Source organism: Vicugna pacos, chromosome 18 (assembly GCF_048564905.1).
Source record: "Vicugna pacos chromosome 18, VicPac4, whole genome shotgun sequence".
Lineage (NCBI taxonomy): Eukaryota > Metazoa > Chordata > Mammalia > Artiodactyla > Camelidae > Vicugna > Vicugna pacos.
This window is the reverse complement of record NC_133004.1, coordinates 21,325,508-21,344,179: the sequence shown is the minus strand read 5'-3', so window position 1 is coordinate 21,344,179 and position 18,672 is coordinate 21,325,508. Positions and strand designations below refer to the sequence as shown.

Here is an 18,672-nt window from a genome sequence, read left to right as displayed (position 1 = left end):
GAGCCATTGCTGAGTTCATCTATAAACTGGTAGGACGTAGATGTCAATGAGGAACAGAAAATTCTTGAGTCCAGTATATATCACTTTAGCAGTTCTGAAGAAAAGACCTGGCATTAAGGTGCCCATAAAGCTTTTGATCTTATGCATTACAAGGTTTACTTTCCTGAGTTGATAATATTAAAGAGCTACTCACAAAAACCGTAACCCTGGGTCAGAAGTGGCAGCTGGATTCTTTTACAAAACCGTCCTCTGGAAATCAGAGTGTTCCTCTAATCAATCTTCTACTCTGGGTTATTTATAAACAATATATTCCTTATGCTGACTATAGCATCTTAATAAATATCATTAATCTGCTCCCAGTAACTCAAAATAAGAATCTCAGGGCTATAATAAGCCCTCATGTCTCCATCAGACACATGTTATGACATCAAATTCTGTCCATTCCATCTCCAAAAATAGGCCAAACTCCCCATACACAAAATTAATTATCAAAGGTCTGGGAAGGAGGGGGAGAATAGTGGCTGGATTAGTAAAGCCATTGTTTTCAAGTGACAGGAAATCAACTCATGTCAGCTTAAGGAGAAATGGAATCTATTGGTTGATGTAATTGCACTGTCCAAAGTTCTTCTTGCAAAGCTTGTGTGTTTCAGGCAGGGCTACATTCAGGTACCTAAATAATGACATCAAGATCAGTATTTCTATCTCTCTACTCTGTTTGCTTCTGTTCAACTTCATTCTACAGACTGTCTCTGTCTCTCTTTTATGTGGCAGGCAAATTGGCCACCAGTAGTTCCGAAATCACACCCTCCCAGGCTAGCAATCACAGGGCGCATGGAACTTCTCTCTGCCAGTGTTTATTGCCTCTGTTGTAAAGCAAGGCTGTGATTATTCCTTCTTGGATCATATACACAAATGAGAATCAACCATTCCTGATGGGAAAGTGGAATATTAGGGTCATCCTGGGTCATAAACCCAGTCAATTACATATGGGAATCCAATGATGCTCTTTATCACCAAGACTAAATGGAGGAAGGGAGGAGTTTCCCAAACAGATCCAAAAAAATCGAAATGGGAAGGAATGCCCCGGAACAAAAAAATCTAGTTACTATAACCCCCTAGAGTCACTCCATCAGCTTACCTGAGTTGAGCAAAAGATTGTAGAAGAAACACTTAAGACACAAGAATAAATCAGTAAGCTATTTTAAAAGTTAAGCTTAATTAAAAACAAAATACAAAAACTGTAATCAATGACAACCCAGTATCATTGAGGACCCCTATCACCCAGGACTTGGTTTCTAAATACCAATCTCTACTAAAAGGAAATAGGGTTCCTTAGAGAAAGGGCTGAATCCATGTCTAGGCAGAAAAAAGACAAGGTGAGTCTAGGACATTACGTGTGTGCCAGAAAAATAAGGAAATTCTCGAAGTCCAATGTGGGCATATATAAACTATAAATGACTTTCTAATGGATCATCATATCCATATATCGTGTTTGATGTACTATTCTTTCAACTGTTTATCATGCTTGAAATTTTTCAAAATAAAGATTTGTAAATAAACAGATTGTTTAAAAAGAACAAAGATGTCAGCTTGAAAGGGCTCTCCCACCAGTCAAATTTGGAATAATCTGAGCAACAAAAAGAATAATAACTCTAAGTGATTATAAAAATACTAAATATATTAAAATCTGTGAATCAATAGTAATACTGTTTTTAAGAGAGAGAAAAATTTAAGGTAACTTGCCATAACTGAAGGTGACAGTTAATAATTAAGAGAACGAATTTAGCATTTACCTTGTCTTTTTAAAATGACCTTTGGTTCATTCCTTGGTTTGGGCATCAAAAAATAAATAAAATAAAATAATCTTAAGTTCATCACATATTCATGGGGAAAAGGTCTTCTTTACAGAATAATGGCAGTCAAGAAATATAGAAAAATGATAGAACTGGGAACTGCTAATTGCAGGCAGGCAAATATGCCATTACAAGAACTGCTTTTATAAAGTCACTACCACCAACCATCTTTACCAGTAACAATTTACCAAGTAATCAGATTACATCACTAATACCTCCAATTGTAATGCAACATCATAGGATTTTCTAAAGCTTTCTCTGTCTCCAGCTCTACCAGTGAGAAATCTGGCTCCCATTAGCCTCAATATATTAACTTATTTGTTCAGCCCTCTGTACATAACCTATTTCCTGACCCTACCAGGCTGCCTTCTGGGTGGGCCATCACAGGATAAGTTCCTGTTGGCCCCGTTGTCTGGCCCTATGCCAAGCGAGCCCTCCAGTCAGATCCCACGTAAGAACTGTTTGCATCAATATTTAGACCCTTGATTCTCTAGACAAGAGGCTCACAACCAGAACCAATTTTGCTCTCCAGGGGACTTTGGCAAATGTATGGAGACATTTTTGGTTGTCACGTCCAAGGGGGTGCTACTGGCATCTAGTGGATAGAGGCCAAGGACGCCGCTAAACATCCTGCAGTGCACAGGACAGTCCCCCACAGCAGAGAATGGTCTGGTTCAAACGTCAAAAGTACTAAGGCTGAGAATATAATACATCTCATTGATCACTTGTATATTATCATTTGGGAAATTACAATAAACTGATTAAAATAAAATATAGTATTAAAATTAATTTCACTTAAAAATTTTAATGGAGCTACTATAAAACTCTTAATTACAGACAGACACGCCCCTCTAGGAGGTATATTATATCCCATTGTCGCCCAGCGTGGGGCTCGAACCCACGACCCTGAGATTAAGAGTCTCATGCTCTACCGACTGAGCTAGCCGGGCACATGACTAGCACCTTTTGCTTCAGAAAAGAGTGGGTACACAGCACTTGCATGACTGCCAGGATGAATTGGGAGCAGCACCGACTGTTGACGGAAGGAGAAGCCCACCTTAGCCGAGCAGATTTTGACCCGGGTCTCCCAGTAAGTAGGTGGAGCAGGGGGTCCGCCATCTGAAGGCATCGAAACCCACCGGGCACGTTCCGGATGGGAGTGTGCGTCTTCCTCCGAACTCTAGGCCCCAACAAACAGGAGGCCACTGGCCTAATGGAGTCATTCATTCACTCAAGTGTTAATTGAGTGCCTAATGTATGCCAGGCATTGGGGATACAGCAGTTAACAAAGGGGATTTTTAAGACAGAGGAATAAAGGGGGTCGGATTCCGGATCGGAAGAAGTTGCCGCTTTTCATTTTTGTTTCCTTCCTCACCAGGCCCGACGTCTGCGGTTTAACCGAGCAGAGGAACATTTAACCCGCACACAAACTGTTTTAAGAGTCTTTTTAGGGGCGATTCTCTCCCCTGTTCAGATATTTGCCCTCTTTAGTTATTTAAAGTAGAGAGGGAGCCCTGGAGGCTGCTGGTCTGACATTCTGTTGCGAACCCCAGCACTCGGAGCCAAAAGCACTGCCGGACCCACCCCCAACCCCTGCCCCAATCCTCTTCCCGAAGCCGGACTGGCGGGGTGTTTCCGAGGACACGGGGCCTTCTGGTAATCAAAGAGATCACTGAGTCACACGCCAGTGAAGGATAGAGTTTGCTAGGCCCCAAATTTTGACTGACACCAAGACTCCACCAACAAGGAACCATAAAAAATCATAAAAGTAACTATACTGAAATAATAAAAATCCAGGCAGAAAGTCACTCACAATCCTAACCCAGATCAGGTCAACATTATCATTGGTCCACGTCACTTCTAAGTCTCCAGAAAGTTCCCAATCAATTCTTACACTTTCACATATCAAAGATACAGCGCCTGCTCCCCACGTTTTCTGTTTACCTTTTGAGCTGCATATTTTTACATCTTGCTAGAATCTTTTTCTCCCCTCCCTCCTTAGGCCCAAATGTTCACAGCCTTTCACACCTGGCTCTTTCTTGGACCGTCATGCACAGCTGGGGTTGGAAAGTTACTGTTTGTTTTAGAAGAGTTGAATCATACACGTTTTTCATAGAGAGGTCTTCCAAGTCGATCGGGATAGATTGAACATTCTTTTCTGAGGGTGAACACTGCTAGTGAAACAAAATGTTTTTGATTTCTCTCCTTCAAATGGTTATTCCCCTCCGCCTTTTATTTATCATTTACCAAACTCTATAAAACATTCTCGAACGTACACCAGTAGTTTTATCTTTGAGACAGATTCACAGAAGTGGAACTGGAGGATCAAGGAGGTGTATATACCAGATTGCTTTCCAAAAATTTGATTGAAACCACACCTTGCCCTACTAACACGTATGGGTACACTGCTTTTCTCCTTCCCTTCATTAGAGATAGTGAAGAATCTTTGAATTTTATGTCACATTCCTAATCTTTCAATTTTATATAACGTTCCTTTTAATATTACAATCCAAAAACATCACTATTTATCCAAGGATGATATCCACCACCACACTACCCCAGGTGGGACTCGAACCCACAATCCCTGGCTTAGGAGGCCAGTGCCTTATCCATTAGGCCACTGGTGCAGCTGCCAAGGAGCATCTTCAGGATATAAGAAGGAATAACTCGTCACCAATGGCTGGATAGTAATCCAGAAATTGGTTTGGGTTCTTGCCCCAAACTTGGCTGAGTCTCTACAATATTCCAGCCTCTATTCAAGTCTCCAGGAATACAGTCGTGATCAGAACAGACAACTGCCCCTCCCGACGGAACTCCTGAGCAGACCGCGCCCTCGCGGCCGAAGGCAGCCGCTTCTCCCTGGGTTCTGATGGCTCCTCCAGCGCTGGCTCCGCCGACTCTGGCTCATCGGCTTCCTCCAGAAGCCCCACTCTCCAGAACACACTGGATTCTCCTTCGGGAGACGAATTCAGGGAGGGACTCTGGCTGGATCAGTCGATGCAGAATTGGACCGGACCACCCTGCACTGTGTGTGATAAACTTTCGGTCCTCCAGGGATTCGCTTGACCGAAAACCCGGTAGAACGCAGGACTGGAGGAGGACAGTGCGGCACCAACACGACAGGCAATGGGGAGACCACCCCTCTGCACCCGCCGAGGCTCGCCGCAGCCAGAGCCCCCTAGGGCTGGGCGCCGTAACTTGGGGCTTGGGCAACGCCCAGGAGACAGAGGGCGCCCAGAATGTTCTACCTCAGGCTTCGCTTTTCCAGAGCGAAAGCCAGACCAGCCCTCAACCCCCACCCTTGGAGTTGCCCAAAGCCGAAGTCCCTGGTATCTGGACACACCCACTGCACTTTTCCCTTGAGGCTTGTAATTTATTCAAAGGTAAAACTTCAGCAGAATCCGGAGCCGCTCCAGATTCTTTCCCCCATCCCCCTGGAGAGCTCCTGGGACCTCAGAGACTCCTTTCACCACCTCCCCACCCCAAATTTATCCTTTATGATTCGAGCAACAAGATTATCTAACACACAATCCATATTCGAGTTTCCTCCAGTAATGTCCTTTATGACAAAACAAAAACAAACAAAACCATCAAACAAACAAACAAACAAACACAAAGCTCCAGGACAGCATCAGAGAACACACTTCTAGTTGCAGCGTCTTCTAATCTCCTTTGTCGCACCAGTCCTGGCAATTTGGTCACAGGTCCAGATAGAGGGCGAGGGGGCTGGGGCTGCCACCTTTGAGACTGAAGGGGAACCAGTTCGGGAGGAACACGGCTGTCACTGAGAAGAACTAGGAGGCTGTAGATGTGGACCCCTTGCTCTTGGGGTGTGCTTCGCCTTTAGGGTGCACAAGTTCTCACACACCCTCTCCTCTTACTTAAATCAATTGCATTTTAGCAGAAGGCAAGAGATGGAGAGACCCCATGCAACATGCTTTCTAGAAGCAGCTGACCGCCCGTTTGGGATGGACGAGTATGTTTCTGTACATAGTCATCTTTCGGCATCACAGATTTTAGGAGGAATACAGGAGCAGGTCTTAGGCTCTGCCTTGATGTCCCAGAGCCCGAGGCAGTCACGTTTACAGGGACTGGCACGTGCCCTTACTGCACGTGCCCCCAGCTTTGGGGGTCCAGAACCCCTCTGTTTTTCACAATCATTTAAATTGGGTCTGGGATTTCTTTAGTCTCCCAAAAGCAAGCTTTTCACTGCTATGAAGTTTGTTTGTGTGTTTTTAATATCCAACACTGGCATCTGCTTTTAGCAAGAGGGTTGGTCCCCCAAATCCCGCGCATTCGTGTTGCGGAAACCACAAGTCTCTGCCGGAGTGCTTTTCTTTGTTAACTCCCTTAAAGCTATTTTAACCAATAAGTTAAAGTTAAAAAAAAACTTTAGGAGAGGGACAGTTCTCCCCAGGAAATCTAATTTGACAGTTTGCTTTGAGGTTCTGCGATGGACTCTAAAGAGAGAGATTTGTTTGAAAGGTGACCCTGTCTCACGGTTGCCCAGAAAGGTGGGAAACTTCGTCCTTTATGGAAAGCAGCTCTCTGGGATTGGAACTCCTGAATGTTCAAAGTCAAACCTCATGTGGGCTCCCAGACGCCAAAAAAGGGGCCTGTCAGTCTGACGTTCAGAGCGGGGCACAGGACCCCTATCCTGACAGCAGGGACCCCAGGAGTCAGTCCCAGGCCAAGGCTCCGGGAACCTTTCCTGATCTGGTGTAGAGGGACCAGGGTAGACGGGGGAATGCCCAGGTGAGGGGTGAAGAGGAAATGGAAGGAGGAGTAGGAAGAAGAAAAGGGAAGAAAGAAAGGGGAGGAGGGCCTCAGGCACTGTCTCTAAGTGCCTTACCCCATCCCCCAGGTTTGGTAGTCAGGGAGGATACATTACCGGACGCTTAGCTGGGGATAGTTGAGTCTCACTGGAGTAATTGCTGGACTTGAACCCTGAAAGATGTGTGACTTTGGGACACTGTTGCCTCTCATGTATTTCTCTCCCCTACCGGCCTTGAACTGAACCTGTTGGAAGCCACAGGCCAGCGCCCTGCAAAGGGATGTCCGTAGCCCTGGACTCTCAAGATTCCTACTAAAAATTTAAAAACACCAGGGACCAGTTTGAGTCTTTTAAATATTTCCTCTTACTTTCTATCTTGCACAGTCGGGTTTCCATGCCCAAGGTCTGGGGACTCAGGGCAGTTCCCAAACCTCTGAGGAGAAAGGAAATGTTTTCATATAAAATTAGAACGGGCTCGTCCGGGATTTGAACCCGGGACCTCTCGCACCCTAAGCGAGAATCATACCCCTAGACCAACGAGCCACACAAGCATTTTTTTCTTGGATCTCTTTTAAGCCTTCATGGCGTCCCGTATGTGGAATGGGCAAGTCAGTGATGTGGCTTGAGGAGGAGACTCCAATCTCAGGCCAACCGGGAAGTGTTGAGTTCAAGGACTTGGGGGCAAAGCAAGGACCCCAGAGCTCCTCGTGCCCACAAAACTGGGAACAGCCCCTGCACCCTACCCCTCCCCCAATCTGGTGGCCCCAGTGCTCAGACAACAACGAGACAATCTCCAGGAAGGGCTGGCGATCTGTGCGTCCCCGCCCCGACTTTAGGTCACTTCCCAAACAGTCCTTGCAGCCACGAGTGACCTGGGGATGCGCTGGGGTAAAAGACAGCAAGGAGCTCCGGTCCGGCGGGGCAGCGTTGAGTGGCTTTTGATGGTGGGTCACTGGAACGCCTTGCTTGGAAAAGCACCCCCCACCCCCACCCCAAGGTGTAGTATCCTGGTATCCACCTGATGATCACTAATCGCCGCCCAGTGAGTTTTTCAGGGGTCCAAAAAGTTCAAACCTGGGAAACAACCCGCCCAGCATGAAGTCCAAACCCAGTGACCCTAAGATTAAGAGTCTCTTGCCCTAGGTACCTGTGGGATGTTGCTATTGTGTACATGTTGGTGAGGTGATGTGAAGGTGAAGGCACCTAGATTAGGTAATGACTTAGATGTAGGCGCCAGGGGCAAGTTAGCCACCAAAGCTCCCTTGGGTCCCACAGGGGTTCCCCTGCTAAAGTTTCTACTGCCCATCAATGCCCTCTGCTGCAACATGGGTGCTTCTAGTCCAGGACTTCTACCACCCTCTAGATAGGGAACTGGCCTGTCCCCTTGGCCCAACCAGCTCACCTGACATCGGGAAGAATGGTTCAGGCAGCTGGGAGAAGCGGGTCGGAGGGAGCCGCGTAGGGGTGACAACTAGGGCGAGACGTACCACGGTTAGCTTAAGGATTGATCCCTTGAGGGACATCTAGATTATTTCCAATTTTTCTTTTCTGTTACAAAAATAAAAGTTATAAACACTCGTGTACAGATTTTTGTGTGAACCTAAGTCTTTATTCTTCTGAGATAACTACCCAAAGCTGCAATTGCTAGGTCATATGGTAGTTACATGTTTAGTTTTTAAAGAAAATGTCACAGTATTTTCCAGAGTGGCCATACCATTTTACATTCCAATCAACAATGCATGGGTGACCCACTGTCTCTGATAAAATGTTTAATAGGAATAGAGAGTATCAGCATCCTTGATGCATTTCCAACCTCTAGAGTGTGTTTTCAAGATTTCACCATCAAATGTGAAATATGCTGTAGCATTTTGTAGACAATTTTCTCAAATTATGGGTATTATCTTCTTTAGCTAGTTTAAGAAATCATGAATGGAAGTTGGATTCTATCAATTACTTTCCTTTGAATTTATTGAATACATTTACAGATTTTCTAATGTCAAATCAACCTTGTATTCCCTAGGATAAACTCAGCTTGGCCGGGGCATATTATTCTTTTTATATGTTGTAAGACTTGGTTGGCTAATATTTTAAGATTTTATATCTATTTTCACGAGCAAGATTATGTGTTTTTAAATTTATTTTTCATGCTGTCCATGGTTAGTTTTGATATCAGAGTTGCACTAGCCTCATGAAATGTGTTGGAGGTTCCTTCTTCTATGCAATATGTTGTGTGAGACTAAAATTTTATTTCTTGAATGTTTGGTAGTGTGCCCACTGATGCCATCCGGGTCAAGAATTTTAACTGGAGGATAATATTTGACTATTGGTTCATTTTCTTTATTAGTTTTAAGATCATTAACATTTCTATTCCACATTGATTCCATTAAGACATGTTTTTTTTTAATTATATTCTTTTCTAAATTTCCCCAAAGCTGTTTAGAATATGCTTTTATTATCCTCTGAAGTTATGCAACAACTGTAAAGTCATATCCTGATACAGGCTATCTGTGTCTTCTGTCATTATTTCTTAACCAGTTTTTTCATAGTTTTATCAATAACACTAGCTTTTTCCAAAATCTGTCTCCAGAATTTGTCATTAATCTGTATTGTATGCTTCTTTTCAGCTTCATTACCTTCCTCTTGTCATTTCTTCCCTTGTTCTGACTTATTTGGGCTTTTGCTGTACTTTTTCTAACTTCTTGTCTTTGGTTTTCAACCTGTCTTCTCTATTATAGACATTTAAGGCTATCAGTGTGCCTCTAACTACTGCTTTGTCCACATCCTATAGGCTTTGGTGTGTAGTATTTTCATCATCATTTATTTCAAAACGTTTTCTAAATCCCATTGTAATTTCTTCCTTAACCCATGGAAGTTTTAGAAGTGTTTTGCTTAATTTGTAATCATGGTTTAGTTTGGGGGTTTTTTAAAATTTATTTTGACCTATTTTTAGCCAGTTATTACATACATCTATTGAGTTTTGATTTACTTTTTGAGTATTTTTATCTTTAGAAGAATTTAGTCCTGTTTTGTTCTTCTAGAGCATTTTACCTAGCTCCTGTTCTCAAATATATTTTTAGTATTGTCTTTTATTTCTTTCTCCACAGTAAGGACAGTCGTGCTGTAATTTGTGTCTGATAATCTTAGCATCTGAAATCTTTGCAATTTTATTTCCATTGGCTGTTGTTCACTGGTTGTTGCTGATGTTGCTTTGTTTCCTTATTATATTTCATTGTGAGTTTCCCATTTTCCTTATAAATTTCTTTGTGTGGAGAATCCTGTGAGATCTAGAGTAAAAGTGTATTTCTCTACAGGAAATTGTTGTTTACTAGGGGCTCAAGGACTTACCAGTCATGAGTCACTTTAAACAAAATCTTCTACTTGAGGTCCTACACATACTCATTGGTCCTTAAGTGAACAGTGGATTGTTAATAATCCTTTGTTCATGGCGCACAAACTCACCATCCCAAACAAAAAGGAGGAATCTCTACCATCCATTTCTCTCCTCTTCTCCAGTGTAACCATCCTCCAGATCCTGTGAGAGGCAGATGCTCTATGCACCCCCTGGTTCTCCTTTCCAGCACATGCTGAAGGCACCCGCTGGCAAGAACCTGAGACTCCACGGGGCGACTTTCCCTGGCTCCATGTGCCAAAGAATCAGGAAAGGCTGGAAGAGTTAATCCCCTTCCCACTTCCCTCTCAGTCCCAGCTACTGAGAGGAAAGGTGCCTTCCCAATGAGGGACTGACTGTTCTGTGGCGATTTGGCGCCCGGAAGCATCCCCATTCAGGGTTCCACACATCGGGTATCCACCCCTCTAGAGTTCTTGAACATGCTTTGTTAGGCTTAGTCACAGGGTCCTAAGTATTCTCTGATCGTCATAAGGAGTGCGCACTCGTGAATCCGTTGCTCGACGTAATTTAGCTGGTGGGGCATGGAGTAAACCGAAGGGCTAACAGCCTCTGACCAACCACACATGTACTATCTATTGTTCTTCAAATGCTTAGATTTTGAACTTTCTGGTGATAGCGGGTCCTCGTGTTCAATGCCTGGGCCTCCAGTGTCCACTTCTAGTGCCTCGAAAACGGCCCCTGAGCCGCAGAATAGGGTAGAGGGGACACGGCTCCTGGCGGGCTCTAGGGCGCAAGACCGCGGGTACCCGGTGCAGGAGCTCCTGGGAATCCTGCCGACATCAGGCAGGGAAGACTGGGAGACCCAGCGGGCCATGTCAGGTAAAGTGACTGGATTTGGGAGGACTGGATGTTTGGGACGCCGGCTGCAAACGCCAGCAGCCCATCACCTGTCCCCAGGCGGAGGCCCTGGCCTCCTGACCCGGGAGTGTGGGGCCCCAGGGCTTGACGTTTCAGAGTCCTTTAACTGGCGAAGAATGGGCTCAGAGGAAGGAAAGTTCTGTACCCTCTTCGGTGTTTCAAACTCAGACTGACAAAGTAGCTTGTTGAGAGGCATACGTAGGCGCTTAAGAGACTGGGCAGCAAAGAAATTTTTAAAACGGCGAGGCACTGAGTGGGCTATGATAGCCGAATCTGGCGAAAAAAATGTAGGGCTCGTCCGGGATTTGAACCCGGGACCTCTCGCACCCTAAGCGAGAATCATACCCCAAGACCAACGAGCCACACAAATTATGCCCTTTGGCTCTCTTCTATGACTACTTGGCGTCCCGGGATGGGACAGGCGGGGCTAGTAATGTGGCGCGGGGTGGAGACTCCAATTTCAGACACGTCAGGAAGGATTGAGTTCAGGGACTGATGGACGCGGAGAAAACCTAGAGGTCCCCACGCCAAGTAGGCAGCAGTCACTGTGCACCCTACAACTCATTGGTCCCCGCCGTCCCCGCCCGCCGCCTCTCCTCTGAGTTCTGACACAAAGAGCCTCCAGCTAGGAAAGGCCACAGGTCTTAAGTCCCTCCGCCGCTCTTCCATCACTTCGCAGGTCTAGCAGCCGCGAGAACGCTGGGGACCTTCTGGGCAAAAGCTGGCCAGGAGCTCCCGGTCGCGCGGGGCAGGAGGACAGCTCAAGAGCGGGCGGGGATTCGCGGAGGGTCCTTGAGCCGCGACCTCTGGGATGCCCGCTTTGGAGGAAGTCGAACCCCAAGTTGCGGCACCCATTGGTTACTCAACAAACAACTGAAGAGTGCACGGAGGAAACAGCCACTAGCGCCTCTGCCCCTCCTGGTGCTCCCGCTTCTCCCGGCTCCTCTCCTTTCTGCCCTGGCGAGATCGAAACCAAGAAAGCAAGCTTCGGATGTGGGCCTCCAACCCACGAGGCTGACTTCGAGATTCGCTTTGTTCTATCGACTGAACCAGCCGGCCAGCAACGGTCCTGGCTCTCAGGTGCCCTAGGAATTGCCTGGAGTCAAGGGGTGGCCCCTTGGAAGGAGGTGGGTCAGCCCACCAACCAGACCCCGCACCAGGGCTGGTCAGCGATGCCCTCCCCAGCTCATGAGGAGGAGGAGGCAGGCTCTCCAGTCCCCTCAGAACTGAGAGAACCGCGTCCAGGAGTCGGGGATCGGGCTCCGGGGCGGTCTCTGCTGCCGGTCTGTCCTTTCCCGTGTCCAAGCGTGACCCAACGTCCACCCACTCCCTCACACTTCCGGATCCATGGCGCGATTTCTTCGCTCTCTCATCTGGGAAGGCCCCAAAGCCGAGACCGGGATCCAACACTGAAATTCTGCCCCGAAAAGCTCGGATCTTTCTCTCTTTTCCTCCCTCACCACTAAAACGCACCCTAAAACGCACCTTTAAGTAAGAGTAGGGCTCACCTGGGACTTAAAGCAGTGATCATCTTAAACCGTACAGTAAGAGATCTGTAACACCAGAGAAACCAACGATACATTTTCCTTTATTCTGTTTCCCGGAGTTGTCTCCTTTGAGGTTACCGCAGGATCCCAGTAGGGGGTTGCTGTCTGCGTCCCCCCTTACGCTCCAGATCCCTTCCCGACATAGTGTCAATCCTACGCTGAAAACGCTGAAGGGAAAAGGGAGGGCTCGTCCGGGATTTGAACCCGGGACCTCTCGCACCCAAAGCGAGAATCATACCCCTAGACCAACGAGCCACCACACGGTCCCTTGCTATACGCTGCTCCTTCTGCAGGTGACGTATGGGAAAGCTCGCCCCGATGGCTCAGTTGTTAGCGTGTGCACCTGTGAATCCAGCCCTGTAGGTTTGCGGGTTCGCAGCCGCCGTCAGATTTCTGGGCCGAGGGTTAGATCACCCACTCCACGCGCAGCCGGAACCGGATGAAGACTTGGCGCAGCCGCAGCTCCCAGCTCTCAGGAGGTCCCTGAAACTTTCCAACATCAGGACCTCCACACATCTGGCCTCATTGGAGGCAGGAGACTCGCAGCGGTGTCCTGGGACTGCCAGGGAGCACGGCTCTCCTGCAAGCTGTCCCACACCGGGCCTCTGGAAGGAGACAGAACAGGCATTGTAACTACTGAACAACTAAACCTATAATCAATCCTCTACTTGACCAGATCACTGGAGTCAATGTCTCTAAGCGAGAGGAATAGGTTCACTGGGTGGCTCATTGGTCCAGTAGTATGATTCTCAACTAGGTGCAAGAGGGTGGAATTCCCAGAGGAATCTAGGTTTTCGCACTTTCTTTCTCCCAGGGTGGAAAACCCTTGTCTGCCTAAAGGGGGCCGATTCTCCCCTTGTCCTGATGCTTGTTCCGCTGGCCTTCAGAAGCCCCCAAGAAAGGCCCATCCACTGCAAGTACATTTACTTGTATCAAGCCCCTGTGCCCTGAACAGAGCATGTTTTTAGAGTGAACTGGAACCCCACATAAGCAGTAAAATGCACGCCCAACGTGGGGCTCGAACCCACGACCCTGAGATTAAGAGTCTCATGCTCTACCGACTGAGCTAGCCGGGCAACCACGAAACTAAAGCTGATAAATTTTTAGGTTAAAATCGAGTCTCAGCGTGATGCCAGGGTCTGTTCCAGATCATGGACGTTTTCAGCCGTGTATACTGTCTTCAACCACAACTCCCACAGTCAGTCGTAGTCTTAGATCCCAGATAGTGCCGGGTGCCAAGTTGAATTCGGTCTCTCTCTGTGCCTTGACAGAGCCTGAGGCCCATCTGTTGATGTCCTAGGTCCCAGCACCAACCTGAGGCCTGGAGAGGTGGGTGCCTCATCTTGAGGTGGCACGAGGGATGTGGAAACCCAGACCCATCCACAGGGCGATGGAAAGCAGGCCTGACTGGTGGATTCCTCCTTCCCTTGAAATATTTTGCCAAACCTCTATTCTGAATCCAGCTGGGTTGCCTGGCAGAAGCAAGACCTCAGGATTCAGAACTAGGGTCTGCTGATGTCGGAGAAGGGACTGTTTAGGTTCCTGCCCAAAGGGGTGGGGAGGAGTGCGAGGTGGGGAGGCAGGAGGGGCTTCAGGGAGAAAACCTTGGCTTCCACCAGCACAGAGTTGCCTGGCTCAGGGAGGGGCCTAGGGTGACCTGGGATAGGCAGACAGGCTGGGAACTCAGGCAGGAGTGAACGCTGCAGTCTTTTTTTTTTTTTTTTTAATTGAAGTATAGTTGATTTGCAATGTTGTGTTAGTTTCTGGTGTACAGCAAAGTGATTCAGTTATAAGACTATAGAAAAGAATATAATATATACATTATTTTTCATATTCTTTTCCATTATGGTTTATTATAGGATATTGAATATAGATCCCTGTGCTATACAGTAGGACCTTGTTGTTTATTTTATATATAGTCGTTTGTATCTGCTAATTCCAAACTCCTAATTTATCCCTCCCTCCACCCCAATGCTGCAGTCTTTTTTTATTTCTAAAGTTTTATTTATTTTTTATTTTTAACTTTTTTATTGATTTATAATCATTTTACAATGTGTGAAATTCCAGTGTAGAGCACAATTTTTCAGTTATACATGAACATATATATATTCATTTTCACATTTTTTTCTCTGTGAGCTACCATAAGATCTTGTATATATTTCCCTGTGCTATACAGTATAATCTTGTTTATCTATTCTACAATTTTGAAATCCCAGTCTATCTCTTCCCACTCCCTGCCCCCTTGGCAACCACAAGTTTATATTCTATGTCTGTGAGTCTATTTCTGTTTTGTATTTATGCTTTGGGTTTTTTTTTTTTTAGATTCCACATATGAGCGATCTCATATGGTATTTTTCTCTCTCTTTCTGGCTTACTTCACTTAGAATGCTATTTTCCAGGAGCATCCATGTTGCTGCAAATGGCATTATGTTGTCGGTTTTTATGGCTGAGTAGTATTCCATTGTATAAATATATCACTTTTTCTTTATCCAGTCATCTGTTGATGGACATTTAGGCTGTTTCCATGTCTTGGCTATTGTACGTAGTGCTGCTATGAACATTGGGGTGCAGATGTCATCCTGAAGTAGGGTTCCTTCTGGATATATGCCCAGGAAAAGGATTCCTGGGTCACATGGTAAGTCTATTCCTAGTTTTTTGAGGCATCTCCATACTGTTTTCCACAGTGGCTGCACCAAACTGCATTCCCACCAGCAGTGAAGGAGGGTTCCCTTTTCTCCACAGCCTCTCCACCAATGCTGCAGTCTTGAGGCACTTTTCTAAATATTTACCCCCCAAAATCAGCAACTTAATATCTCAAATCTTTGAGGTGTGAGCTGCTATTATCCCCACTTTACAAATGGATAAACTGAGGTCCCTAAGAGCCCGGGCTTTGTGGGTCCAGATCTGTGGAGTCCAGATGGGAAACAGAGGACCCTGGTCCTGTAACCCTTCCCCAATCCTAAAAAAAACTTCCTGGGATTTATGTCCTGGACTTTTCACCTAGGGAGTGGCTCAAGACCCCAGACCACAGGCCACTTGGCTACAGAGACTTCCTGATGCCGGATTGCTCCAGGAAGCACAGTGTTCTCCTGAAGCTGAGGTTCAGGGATGGAGTCCGTGCAAGGAAGTAAGAATATGTTGTTCAGGGACATGGATCAGTCCACAGTGTCCCAAAGTGAGACCTGGACAGTAAGGGAGGAGGGCAAGGGTCAGGCTCCAGGACCCCCTCACTTCGCTCTCTCCTGTCTCAACTCCTTTGCTTTTTATCATGAAGTAGAGGCACCTAGAATCAGCGCCCATCATTCCATCCACACCACAAAAATGTCCTGTGTGTGAGGGAAGGGCTTGTGCAGGATTTGAATCTAGGGCTTCTCACTCCTAAAGCTAGACATATACCCCTAGAAATGCATCAAGGTCTGTTATTTCCCTACCTCTCTTCCTTCCATTGAAGTGGTGTTGCTCCCTGTTAGGGGGGAACTATTACTGTCCATTCTTCTGACAAGCACTGGCTGAGCCAGGCCTTGAGCTGAAGCTGGGGACACACCCGCCCACAGGACCTCAGTTATGGAATAACTATGAATGGGGTACAGGGTCCCCTGGATGCTGGGAGGAGTCCCTGGCAGTAACGCAGGGCTGGGGCAGGGAAGGTGGATGCAGAGGATGTGAGGCTGCCTTGGCCCCTAAAAATAAATGTGGGTGGATATAGCTCAGTTGTAGAGTGCATGTTCAGCATGCAGGAGGCGCTGGATTCAATCCCCCTTCCCTCCCCCGCCTCTCCCCCTCCCCCTCCTCCGACCCTCCCCCCGCCCAACAGGGTTTGCAGTTGTTGAAAAGTCAAAAAGTGAGAAACGCCCAACGTGGGGCTCGAACCCACGACCCTGAGATTAAGAGTCTCATGCTCTACCGACTGAGCTAGCCGGGCGGGCGAGATGAGAGTGGGCGGAGCCCAGGTTACCCACCACTCCTACCCAGGCTTCCCATCTTCTAAGTCGCGTGGAGCTTCCACAGCAGACAAACCAGATCGCCTTTATTGCGTACATCCGCGAGGCGGTTTGGAGTCTTGAGTCGCTGAGTCCTCAGCCCGGACGCCCGGATCCGAGGAGCTGAGACCTCCTCTCCCTTCCTTAGCATGGTCCCAAGGCCCAGGTCCTGGGTCCGAGTCCCAAGGGTGTTGTCGTGGAACAAGGTGCCGTGCCGGTCCGAGGATGAGTGCGGAGATTCCGAAATCTCTTCTGCCTTGTTCCATGTCCACAGGTCCTGGTGTACTTCCCGCCAGGGTCCCGCTGTCCCCCCGACTCCACCCTGCGCTTCCAGGCGGGATGAGTGGAGCGTGAGGGACACTTCCTCTAGCAGGAAAAATTCCCAGAGACGGCCTCCCCTGCACTGGGCACTAAAAAGGGGAGACGCGATGGAACTCTCCCTGGAGGGGGCTTTGGAGCCTTCCCGGCCTTTCCCACCTTAAATCTGAATCTGAAAACTTGGAGATGTCCAGGATTTGGGCGAAGGGCCCATGTTCCCCCCACCCCACCCCCACACAAAGTTAGCACCATACCCTTAAACCACAGAGCCAGAATGAAGATGACGGATCTCGGTCCTTGGTGACTGACTCCCCGACCTGGGACAGAGGCGAGATTCTCCCCCCGGGGGAAGGGGACCTGGGGGAAGTTTCGGTTCCGATATCGCGTAAGGGAGTGTGAGGTTAGGCTCGGTGCTCTGGAGTCCAGGGTCCAGTCCCAAATATGCACACGCAGGGAGGCTTCCACCAGGTGCGGCGGGGACTAGGGCGGCCGCGGAGCTGGGGTGGCCCTGGGACCTGACGGGACCGAGCACAGGGGTGTCTGTACTCCACGCCTGCACTGGGTGGGCCCTAAGCAAAGGAACCAGGACAGCAAAATGCTGGAACCGAGGAAGCTCGCTCTAAGTGTGGAAGGGGGCGGGCCCTGGACGGGAAGCCAGAGGCTGGGTAGCACGCCCCGGTGGCCTAATGGAGAAGGCACTGGCCTCCTAAGCCAGGGATTGTGGGTTCGAGTCCCACCCGGGGTAATTAGTTGGTTATACTATCAGCGTTTCTATGCTGAAGTGTCTTCTGCCAAAGATTGTTATCATCCACCTCTGAGAGCCGCACCTTCTAGGACCCCGAGGAGGCTGGGAACCGGGTGTTTCTTTACACCAGTGAAGGTGAGGAAAGAAGCCAGGCAGGGCCACCTGGGGCAGAACCCACTGAGGCTAGCTGGGGGGTGGACATCTGGCAGAGGAGAAACACCTTTAAAGTTCCGATATGTTTTTAAAGTATCAATCTAAAATGCTTACATTAAAAATCAATGTACATTTTTGTCAATAAAAAAGATTATGGTTTCCAGGGGTTTGGGGAGAGGGAGGGAGGGAGGAATGAATAGATGGAGCACAAGGGGGTCTTAGGGCAATGAAATTATTCTATATAATACTATAGTGGTGGCTACGTGTCATTATGTATTTGTCAAAACCTATAAAATGTACATCAAGAGTGAACCCTAATGTAAACTATGGACTTTGGTTCATAATAATGTGCCCATGTTGGTTCATCCATTATACCAAATATGCATCACTGATGAGGGATGTTAAAGGTAGGGGAGTATATATGTGTGGGTGGGGAGGGCTATATGTGAACTCTGTATTTTCTGCTCAATTCTGTTGTGAACCTGAAATTGCTCTAAAAGAATAAAGCCTATTAAAAATTTTTAAAAATCAATGTACATTTGATAGACTAAAAAAGAAAGACCATGTGATCATCTCAATATATGCAGTAAAAGCATTTGATAAAAACAATCTCCATTCCTGACTGAAAAAAAAAAAAACAAAAAACCCTCAGCAAGCTGGTGCTGAGGGGTAGGAGGGAGAGATAACAAAGAGCCATGGGAAAACTTTTGAGGATGATAAATATGGTTCATTCTCCTGATTGTGGTGGTTGGGTGTACACAAATACCAAAATGTATGAAAATCTGCACTTTAAATGTGTATAATCTATTATATATTAAAGCCTTCTGAAAGCTTTTTAAAATTGCAGTATAATTGACATGCAATATTAAATAAGTTACAGGTGTACAATATAGTGATACATAATTTTTAAATGTTATACTCCATTCATAGTTATTATAAAATATTGGCTATATTTCCCATGTTGTCCAATACATCCTTGTAGTTTATTTTGTACGTAATAGTTTCTACCTTTTAATCTCCTGTCTCTATGTTGCC

The 18,672-nt window shown here is 46.9% G+C and overlaps 8 non-coding genes across 8 annotated transcripts; 1 reads left to right on the top strand and 7 right to left on the bottom strand.

Annotated features, from left to right (window-relative positions):
- Positions 1-2,730: 2,730 nt before the first annotated feature.
- TRNAK-CUU (transfer RNA lysine (anticodon CUU)) lies at positions 2,731-2,803 on the bottom strand. Its single transcript has one exon. It is a non-coding gene; the product is annotated as a tRNA-Lys (tRNA).
- A 1,604-nt stretch (positions 2,804-4,407) lies between these two features.
- TRNAR-CCU (transfer RNA arginine (anticodon CCU)) lies at positions 4,408-4,480 on the bottom strand. Its single transcript has one exon. It is a non-coding gene; the product is annotated as a tRNA-Arg (tRNA).
- Positions 4,481-7,098: 2,618 nt separating this feature from the next.
- TRNAP-AGG (transfer RNA proline (anticodon AGG)) lies at positions 7,099-7,170 on the bottom strand. The gene has a single exon. It is a non-coding gene; the product is annotated as a tRNA-Pro (tRNA).
- Positions 7,171-11,184: 4,014 nt separating this feature from the next.
- On the bottom strand, positions 11,185-11,256 carry TRNAP-AGG (transfer RNA proline (anticodon AGG)). Its single transcript has one exon. It is a non-coding gene; the product is annotated as a tRNA-Pro (tRNA).
- A 1,368-nt stretch (positions 11,257-12,624) lies between these two features.
- On the bottom strand, positions 12,625-12,696 carry TRNAP-UGG (transfer RNA proline (anticodon UGG)). The gene has a single exon. It is a non-coding gene; the product is annotated as a tRNA-Pro (tRNA).
- Positions 12,697-13,444: 748 nt separating this feature from the next.
- TRNAK-CUU (transfer RNA lysine (anticodon CUU)) lies at positions 13,445-13,517 on the bottom strand. The gene has a single exon. It is a non-coding gene; the product is annotated as a tRNA-Lys (tRNA).
- Positions 13,518-16,290: 2,773 nt separating this feature from the next.
- TRNAK-CUU (transfer RNA lysine (anticodon CUU)) lies at positions 16,291-16,363 on the bottom strand. The gene has a single exon. It is a non-coding gene; the product is annotated as a tRNA-Lys (tRNA).
- A 1,048-nt stretch (positions 16,364-17,411) lies between these two features.
- On the top strand, positions 17,412-17,484 carry TRNAR-CCU (transfer RNA arginine (anticodon CCU)). Its single transcript has one exon. It is a non-coding gene; the product is annotated as a tRNA-Arg (tRNA).
- Positions 17,485-18,672: the final 1,188 nt, after the last annotated feature.